The 8,448-nt window shown below is 37.9% G+C and overlaps 1 long non-coding RNA gene across 1 annotated transcript; it reads right to left on the minus strand.

Annotated features, from left to right (window-relative positions):
* Positions 1 to 712: 712 nt before the first annotated feature.
* On the minus strand, positions 713 to 7,136 carry LOC110133883 (uncharacterized). The gene is made up of 3 exons (XR_002312899.2): positions 7,058 to 7,136; positions 1,420 to 1,537; positions 713 to 1,282 (listed from the first exon to the last, which is right to left on the minus strand). It is a non-coding gene; the product is annotated as an uncharacterized lncRNA (long non-coding RNA).
* Positions 7,137 to 8,448: the final 1,312 nt, after the last annotated feature.

The following is an 8,448-nucleotide window of genomic DNA, read 5'->3' on the forward strand; positions in this document are numbered from 1 at the left end:
GTGGCTCAGTGGTAAAAAATCCACCTGTCAATGCAGGAGATGCAAGAGATGTGGATTCAATCCTTGGTTTGTGAAGATCCCCTGGAGAAGGGAATGGCTACCGACTCCAGTATTCTTGCCTGGAGATGTCATGGACAGAGGAGCCTGGTGGGCTACAGTACATAGGGTCGCAATGAGTTGGACATGACTGAGCGACTGAATACACACACAAACTACAAACCTTAGAATTTAGCCAAATGCCACTTTGGCTGCAATACGTCACAATTTACTGGTGCTTAATCTCTGTGAATATACTTAAGATAGTAAAAATATCCCATTAAATCAATGGCATAGTTTTGTTGCTGTTACAGTAAAGCAACAACAAAAAAATCAATCCTTTATTAAAAAGAAGAATCTGATTTCATAGAGTAACACAGAAAATAAAGCTGACATAATAATCACAGTAGCTGTTTCCAGGCACATACCTTTCCTCCTTTGTTCACCAAAAAATCCTTATGGGAAGCAACAGGTGTTGGGGCGGAGGAAGCAACTCCTTTGCATACCTGCTGCATTCATTAAAGAAACTGAAGTTACTAAAATACTTGGAGCTGTGTTGGAAGTGAGACACTCATTGCTGAGAGATGGCTTTTCAAAGCATCTACTCATTTTACACATGTGCCTCCAAACCCACAAGTACAGGATTGCTCGAGTACCGCTAATTGTGCCTGTATTGGGTCCTTCCTCAAGACATGTGGCCAGCTACACACCTAGCCAGTTACTCAAGGTAGCAGTTACTTCAATATACAATTTTATTTTTTTTCCCGGGGAAGCTCTCTTTTTGGAACATAGTTTTTGGGAAACCTCTTGAGGGATGAGCAGTACTTTTTTTTTCCCACCTCCCACTCTGTCCCACCCCTCTAGGCTGTCACGGAGCACCGGGTTGAGCTCCCTGCTTATAAGGCGAATTCCCACTGGCTGTCCAGTTGTGCGTATGGTAATGTGAATGCTTCAATGCTGTTCTCTCAATTCGTCTCACCCTCTGCTTCCGCCTCTTGTGTCCATGAGTCTGTTCTCTATGTCTGTGTCTTCCCTGTTGCCTTAAAAATAGGTTCATCAGTACCATTTTTCTAGACTCCATACATATGCATTAAACACCAGTTCTTTTCAGCTGCTGTTTGGTTTTGCTTCTGGAACGGTCGTGCATGGCAGCCTGAAAACCCCTGTGCTGAAAACCAGTGGAGGGGATCCTCTTTACAGTCTTCAGGGCTCAAACATAACCGAGCATATCTGGCTTCATTCTCTCCTAAAATGAGTGTGACTAATTAGAACAGCAAAAACCTTACATTTTATTACAAGCCTCTGTTAATGCAGTTGCTTTTGTTTGCTATTATTCCTTAATAAGATACAATAAAATCACCATAATGCATGTAAACAACTAACCTCTCCGGGATAAAGCTGGATTAATGACATATTTTGTGTTTATAGAAACAGACACCATTTAGCAGCCATGCCTCTCCAGAGATTTTTCTTAACCAGGAACCAGGTACTTATTTTAGAACTGAAAGGAAAACATAGTTAATAATATTGAAAGGTTATTAGTGCGAAAGGATACTTATCATCCTCATGCAATGGAGAAAAGCAGGTTCATTTAAAAGAATCATAAAGAAAACCTACATATTTATAAGAAACTTGGGACCATTGGCTTTCTCTCTCTGAAGGTTTGGAGTTACTTTTAATTACGAAATCCCTTGTTGACTAGGATCCGACAAAGGAGGCAAGAAAGTCGTCATTTCTAAATTGAAAAGCTGAAGTGTTTGCTCATCACATTCTGAACAGCAAGTTAGGAAACATTCAGGTGGTGAGATGGCGTTTTCAGCTTAATTAACTTTGACTTAAGAGTCGTAGATGAACAGATTTCCCCCTTAATAAGAGACATGCCTCTCTCATGCATATTCATCTGATTGGATTAAGTATCCTTTAAGATGGACAAAATCATATCTTCCTCTGAGGTTTTTGCTCACAATCTTCTCATTTTTAAATGAAAATGACTTCTTTTAACTGAAAATCAGATTTGGAAATTCAGGAGTAATATTTGGCCCAGGGCATTAGTTTCCTATAGCTGTTATAACAAACTACCACAGATTTATCTTTTTCTAAAGGGGGAAGTGGGACTGGGAAATCACTGGGCTATAATCAGGTGTCAGCAGGCTTGCATTCCTTCTAGGGATTCTAGGGGAGAATGTATTCCTTTCTTTCCTTAATGTCTTAAGGCTGCCCACATTCCGTGGCTTGTGGGCCTTGTCTCCATCTTCAGTGCTAGCAATCCCATCATCCAGACTTCTGCTTTATTGTCATATTTTCTTCCCTGGTTCTGGCAGTCCTACCCAGTTTTCGTAGGGATCCTGATGATTGCCTTGGATCCACCTGGATAATTCAGGTAATCTTCTCTTCTTAAGACCTTTTCCTTAATAAATCGTTGCATTCCATGTGTGGTAACATATTCATACATCTCTGGGATTAGGACATGGACATCTTTGTGACTGCATGCATGCTCAGTTGCTCAGTTGTGTCTGACTCTTTGTGACTTACGGACTGTAGCCCACCAGGCTTCTCTGTCCATGGGATTTATCCCAGGCAAGAATACTGGAGTAGGTTGCCATTTCCTTCTCCAGGGGATCTTGACTCAGAGATCGAACCTGCATCTCCTGCATTGTATGCGGATTCTTTACCACTGAACCACTTGGGAAGCCACGCATAGACATCTGTGGGAAGCTACTATTCTGATTACTATACCCAGTCATTGATTTATTTACTTAGTTGCTCCCTTTATTTACACTATTATTTTCTTTTTTTAAAGTGCTTTTTTCAGAATGTGACATTTATGTGGGTTTTTAGTTGTTTTCTGGTTAATGTATTGTTTTCAGTGGATCAACAGTATTATGATTCAGTCAGTTATCTGCCTCTTAATTTTCATTATTCATTTGTCAAACTATTTATTTACTGTGTTTTTGGTTCAAGAAGCTGATGAAAAGGAAATGAATCAGTGATGACTCACATGAGATTCTTTAGATGCAGACTGGTCCTGCTTTCTTCCTTATAGATTATTGAAAATTAGTTCTAAGATACAAAATATAGGTTGACTAGGCATTTCTCCTCCCCAGGTACTTTGATTTGTGGGGTTACTGGTTAACGTGATAAAGGAGAGATAACTAGATGTTAAAACTTAATTAAAAAAAAAATAGTAACAGTTTATTACAAACTTAAACCTAATTTAACATCTACAGTATATTACTTTTCACCACCATCATTAATTCAAAATTCATTTTTTAAAAACTGAGTTTATTATGGTCAAGTCAAAAAAGATAATCCAGTAGGAGGTAAACATGAGACTTTCTAACACCAAAGACTCCCGGTGAAATGGGAACAAAAAGTAGCAGTGCTGCGTGGAAAGAGGGAGTGGGGTCTGTCCTGTGTTTAGCCAAACACTAGGTTGTTATTTTAACATCTCACAAGCTCTAGTTTCATGTTTCCCTCTCATAGAGATAATTTTTAATATGCTTTGATATGTTGTGTGATGCAGTAGTGTTTCCTGAAGGGCTTAATGCATTTTGCAGTGTTCTATGTGTTGAATTTAATAAGGAGGAATTTGTGAGAAATTTTGAATCTTAAAGGGGATTGTTCAGGGGTTATGTAGGAATTCTTTGAGTTAAAATCAAATGTAAACTGATTGAAGCACCTTCTCTGATAAAACTGTGAAGTCTGGCGCTTTCTCTTTCTTTCAAGTTTATAGCTTTGTCTTCCAGTTACTCCACTAAAAGCTTCCAGTTCAATGGATGAACTTCTTTTACTTCGCTAAGAAAAGGTCAAATCCTGTTTTCCCCTCCAATCACCTCGCACCACTCACAAGCTCTATGAAGCAGAGTGAGTTTTTTAAAATCTTATTTTACCTTGAGATGCTGCTGTCAGTGCTTTCAAGGCTTCTAATCAGAGCTGGCACTTTCCTGTCCCTGCTGATTCTTTGACTGCTGAAATCATTCCCTTTATCCTTCATATATCAAGCAGCCTCAGGAAGACCTTCCCTCTGACTTGCTATATATTTACATGCTATTATCTGGGCATGTGTTTCAATGGACTGACTGAGGATTGTTGCTATTTGATGAAGTTGTAAAAATGTGAAATAACTCACTAGAAATTAGCATAAGGAAATGTAGTCAAAGATACACTCAGCGCTTAGTGGACTTAAAAAAAGTACTTTGAATGGTGTTCTAAAGTAGTGTCTGCATGAAAGATTTGCAGACAGTTAATGTGAATTTGTTTTCTAATTTATAAAGTGCTTCATGTATGAAAAGTATTATTAGCTAATATATACACAACATTGTGTGGTATGTAAATAAATGCAGTGATTGTAAATTGTTTGCATTTTAATATAGCTTCCTTTAGAGGTTAGACTAGCAGGAATGTGAAATGGTGTTGAATGACATGGTGTTTTTGACTCAAATTTTGATTTAAAGGTTTTCTTTTTTTGTAATGTAGGCAATTGTGACATTGATGATGCTAATTTAGGAGTTTTCTGTTTAACTTAAGTTGTGTATTTCCAGAAAGTCCCTACTATTTGAAATAATTGACAATTAAGTATGTTTTAACCAATTGGTAGTAATGCTTTAACTTCAGTCATGATCATTGAACAGCCTCATGTTTGCTGTCAGGAGATAATCATATTTTTCAGCATTAAAAACTCACAATTCTTTATAAATTGGGTAAAGATTAGCATTAAGAATTTAACAGGTGGTGCACATAGAGGAAGATTTAAATCAATAACATTTAGCAAAATTCAACCCTAAAAATCTACAATTATTCTTCATCTAAACCCATTCATTTCTCCAGACTTTATCAGAAAGATCTTTCTATAATGCCCTCCAAACACGTATCCTGGAACTGTGGATTTTCTGGGAGATGGAGTAACTCTGCTGTGTAGGCTGGGATTAAGGTTCTGCCATGTCAATCACAGCACAGGTTGAGCCTCCATTTCTGGGGTCCTGCTTTTGTTTTGTCCAGTCTTAACAGATTGCAGAAACAAAGCAGAAATGAATTATAACAGTAACTAAGACATGTGAAAAATGTGAGTACATGGCCTAGTGTAGACACTCTTTGGATGTCTGCCTGGGATCTGTCATTAACTGTCAAGAATGGTAGGTAAATTTATCTGCTATCTTAAATACTGGGTTTATTATGACAAACTTCCAGTCATGATTCATGTAAGTTTCCCTGTGACAAAGTTCATATAAATGCATTACCATTATTTTAATGCCATCTCATGGCAGTGATGTTATTTTATGGACAAATTCTGGAACATGAGACTTTCAAGAGATGCTAAAATACTCTTGTCAACTGAAGTGTAACCAGCCCCGGCTTCCAACGAGACAATCATTCAGATGAAAACTGGGATTAGTTAATCAATTGCCAGGATAGTTAATTAATAATGTGTTTATAGGAGGCATTTCATAGTATCAAAGAAGGAGTGGAATTTGAATTTAAGAATTTTGTTTCTAGTTTGGTTCGGCCACAGATTAGCTCCTGTTTGTCTTGGGACTTGTCTGAAGTTACATCACTTCTAACTCATGAGGTTGTTCTTAGTGATATCAAAATATTCCCCCAGGCTTCAGTGTGTTTGTAATTTTTGGGTAATTCTGGTCTGTATCATCACGTGCTTGGCAGTAATTAATACCAGTTGCCTTGTCTCTGGTTTTTCCTCTGTTGCATCCTGTACACTGCCTTCATAACAAGCATTGCTGAAGATTTTATTTTTCTATATCCTTCTGAAGTTGCTAGTGATTCTTTGATGATCGTAGAAAAAACTCACCACAGACTCATTCTTATCTGCCTTTTTAAACTTTTCTTGCTGAGCTCTCTAATGCATATTTTTTTCTGCTTCAGTCCGTTTACTAAAAAGGAAACGAAGCCAGAGCAAACCAACCCCCCACCAACCAACCAACTGGTCAAACAAGCAGCACAGAAGCAGCACTTTGTGCTTCATCCCTCGGATCAGAATGACCTTTTTTTTTTCCTTCCTATATAACTGATCTTATTTCTCCTTTAAGGCCTCACTTGGCATTTTGACCTACAGGAAAATTTCCCAGATCTTTCTAGAATGAATCCTGTACTTCCTGAGTACGTACTATTGATTTGTGCTTTTCTCTTGTATGAAGACTCTATTAAATTCTAAACTGACACTTGTATGGATTGTTTACTTGTTCATATGCTTATTTCTCTTATTTCCAACTAGGATATAGGTATTTTGAGGGAAGAATACATATATGTCTTTGTCTTGTGCTTGGTACATAGAGTGTATTAGTAAAAATTGGCCCTCAGTAAATACTTGTCAAAAGAACCTATAATTTGGAATACTTTTGTTTCCATAGAATTAAAACACATTTTTTCTGATGCAAAGATAAAGTAGAATGAAACAACGAAAATTTGACTTTTTCCAGCAAGGTACTGTGAAGTAGAATTATGTGGCTAAGAGAATGCTAATAGGATTTATGTATTAGACCCTAAGATCAACAGTAATAGTAGTCTATCATTGGGTTCTTATTATTTGAGATGCTGTCCCTCAAATTCTTATTTACTATATAAGAGCACTATCTTTAGCTTGGTGAAATACAACTAAATCTGGGTCCTCTGGTTTTGCTTTAAGCCCAGTGTCATATCCAATATAAGCACAAACATTTATACAAAGATTTGAAAAATAATATCTGTGTATCTCAAAGCTGTCTTGAAGATACTGAGAAGTATCTTTAAGTACACAGCAAGAACACACAAACCTTTTAAAAATTGTATCCTAAAATATGTTTCTTAGAAAAGCTTTCTAAAACTTCCCTTTAACTATCCAGATATTCTCACTCTCCAGGAGTTTTTTCGGTGGTTTTTTACTCTCTCTTGTCTTTTTCCAATACTCCATTTTTAATGCATTATTTTAATCAGGACCACAGGTTTCCTGGAGCAGATCAACACAAAAGAATTCTGTTGAGCAGCCTGGGGAGAGAGGAGGTGGGGAATACTTCTACTTAAATGTTTTCACCTGTGTTATGTATTCTTCATCATTCCTGTGTTAGAGGTTCTCCTTCCTCATGTTAGGCACTCAGGCAAGTGAAGGTTAGAATACAGAACTAGCCCAAGGCCACTGTTCCATTCAGTATTGCTCCGTATACCAGCGCAGAGCTCCATGGTACACGGTAACCATTGTGATAGTCATGCTGTCTCTGTGGGCCAGGAATCTGGGCTGGGCTCAGCAGGGCCCTGGCGGCTGGGGCGTCAGCTGGGAAGGTGTGAATGCTGGGGTTGATGCATCTGGGCTGTAAACTTTTGGAGACGCCTTCATTCACGTGAGCGGTAGGTAGGCCACTGATGTTTGGGCTCTCAGCTGGTCTTTTGGCTGGAACACTGACCCTGGTCTCTCCAGGGGTTTTACATGCCCTAGTTCAGGCTTCCTCACAGCTTGGGGGCTGGGTTCCCAGAACAAGCACTCCCAGAAAACAAAGCAGAAGTGAGCACCATTTTTAAGGTCATGTCTTGAAACCTGCAAGTATCACTTCCGCAGTACTCTGTTGGTTGAGGCTGTCCTAAAGGTCTGTTGAGGTTCAAGGGGAAGGGATCCTTACTGCTAAGTGGATGGGTGTCAAGGGGCAATGCATGAAGAGCATAGGGGATAGGAAATATTTCTGTGGCCCCAAAATACAATCTTCCAGAGTCACAGAGGTAGTCAGAAGCTGAGTAGGGATTAGAACCAAGGTTTTCTAACTCCGTTCTGATCACTTTGATGATTATTCTCAAATCCATTCTTCAGTGTAAATAAGAATTCTGTCACAATGTAGAATTGTATTCATTGCATTTTAGATATCAGTAAATAATTCAAAAGGAAATGCATTTACAAAAATGTTGGATTATACAAGAAAAAATTTGTATAAAGCCATTTAAAATGTGCTGTTTTCCAAATAATAATGGGGAAGATTTTATTTCCTTTCAAAACCACATCTTTCTAAAATGAGTGTGGGGGTTTGGCTTACACTGAGTTTCTCTGATATTTCTAAATGAAATGTCAAATATAATTTAATGCTTGAAACTTGAAGCAGGCCTGACTACATTTAGAGTTTGACAGCTTGCTGTGTTTCTATTAAGCTATCTCACCATGGGGAACAATATTATGTTTAATGTAGAAGCTGATTAGGTGATATCTGTGGATCTATCTATATATTTATGAGTTATTGATTATTAATAATAAGTTGTATTTGAGTGCTTTCTATGTGCCATGTGCCATGTTCGTAGTTTATCATTTTGAATACAGTTAGTAACTGTGTGTGGAAGATATTATCACTTCCTTTTGACAGATGGAGAAGCTTACAAGTACTTTTTTATTTTTTGTGTGACCTTAGGTCACACAGCTGGTCAGAGCATCATTCTTAAGCTCTATTT

The sequence above is a fragment of the Odocoileus virginianus genome, chromosome 11 (genome assembly GCF_023699985.2).
Source record: "Odocoileus virginianus isolate 20LAN1187 ecotype Illinois chromosome 11, Ovbor_1.2, whole genome shotgun sequence".
Taxonomy (NCBI): domain Eukaryota; kingdom Metazoa; phylum Chordata; class Mammalia; order Artiodactyla; family Cervidae; genus Odocoileus; species Odocoileus virginianus.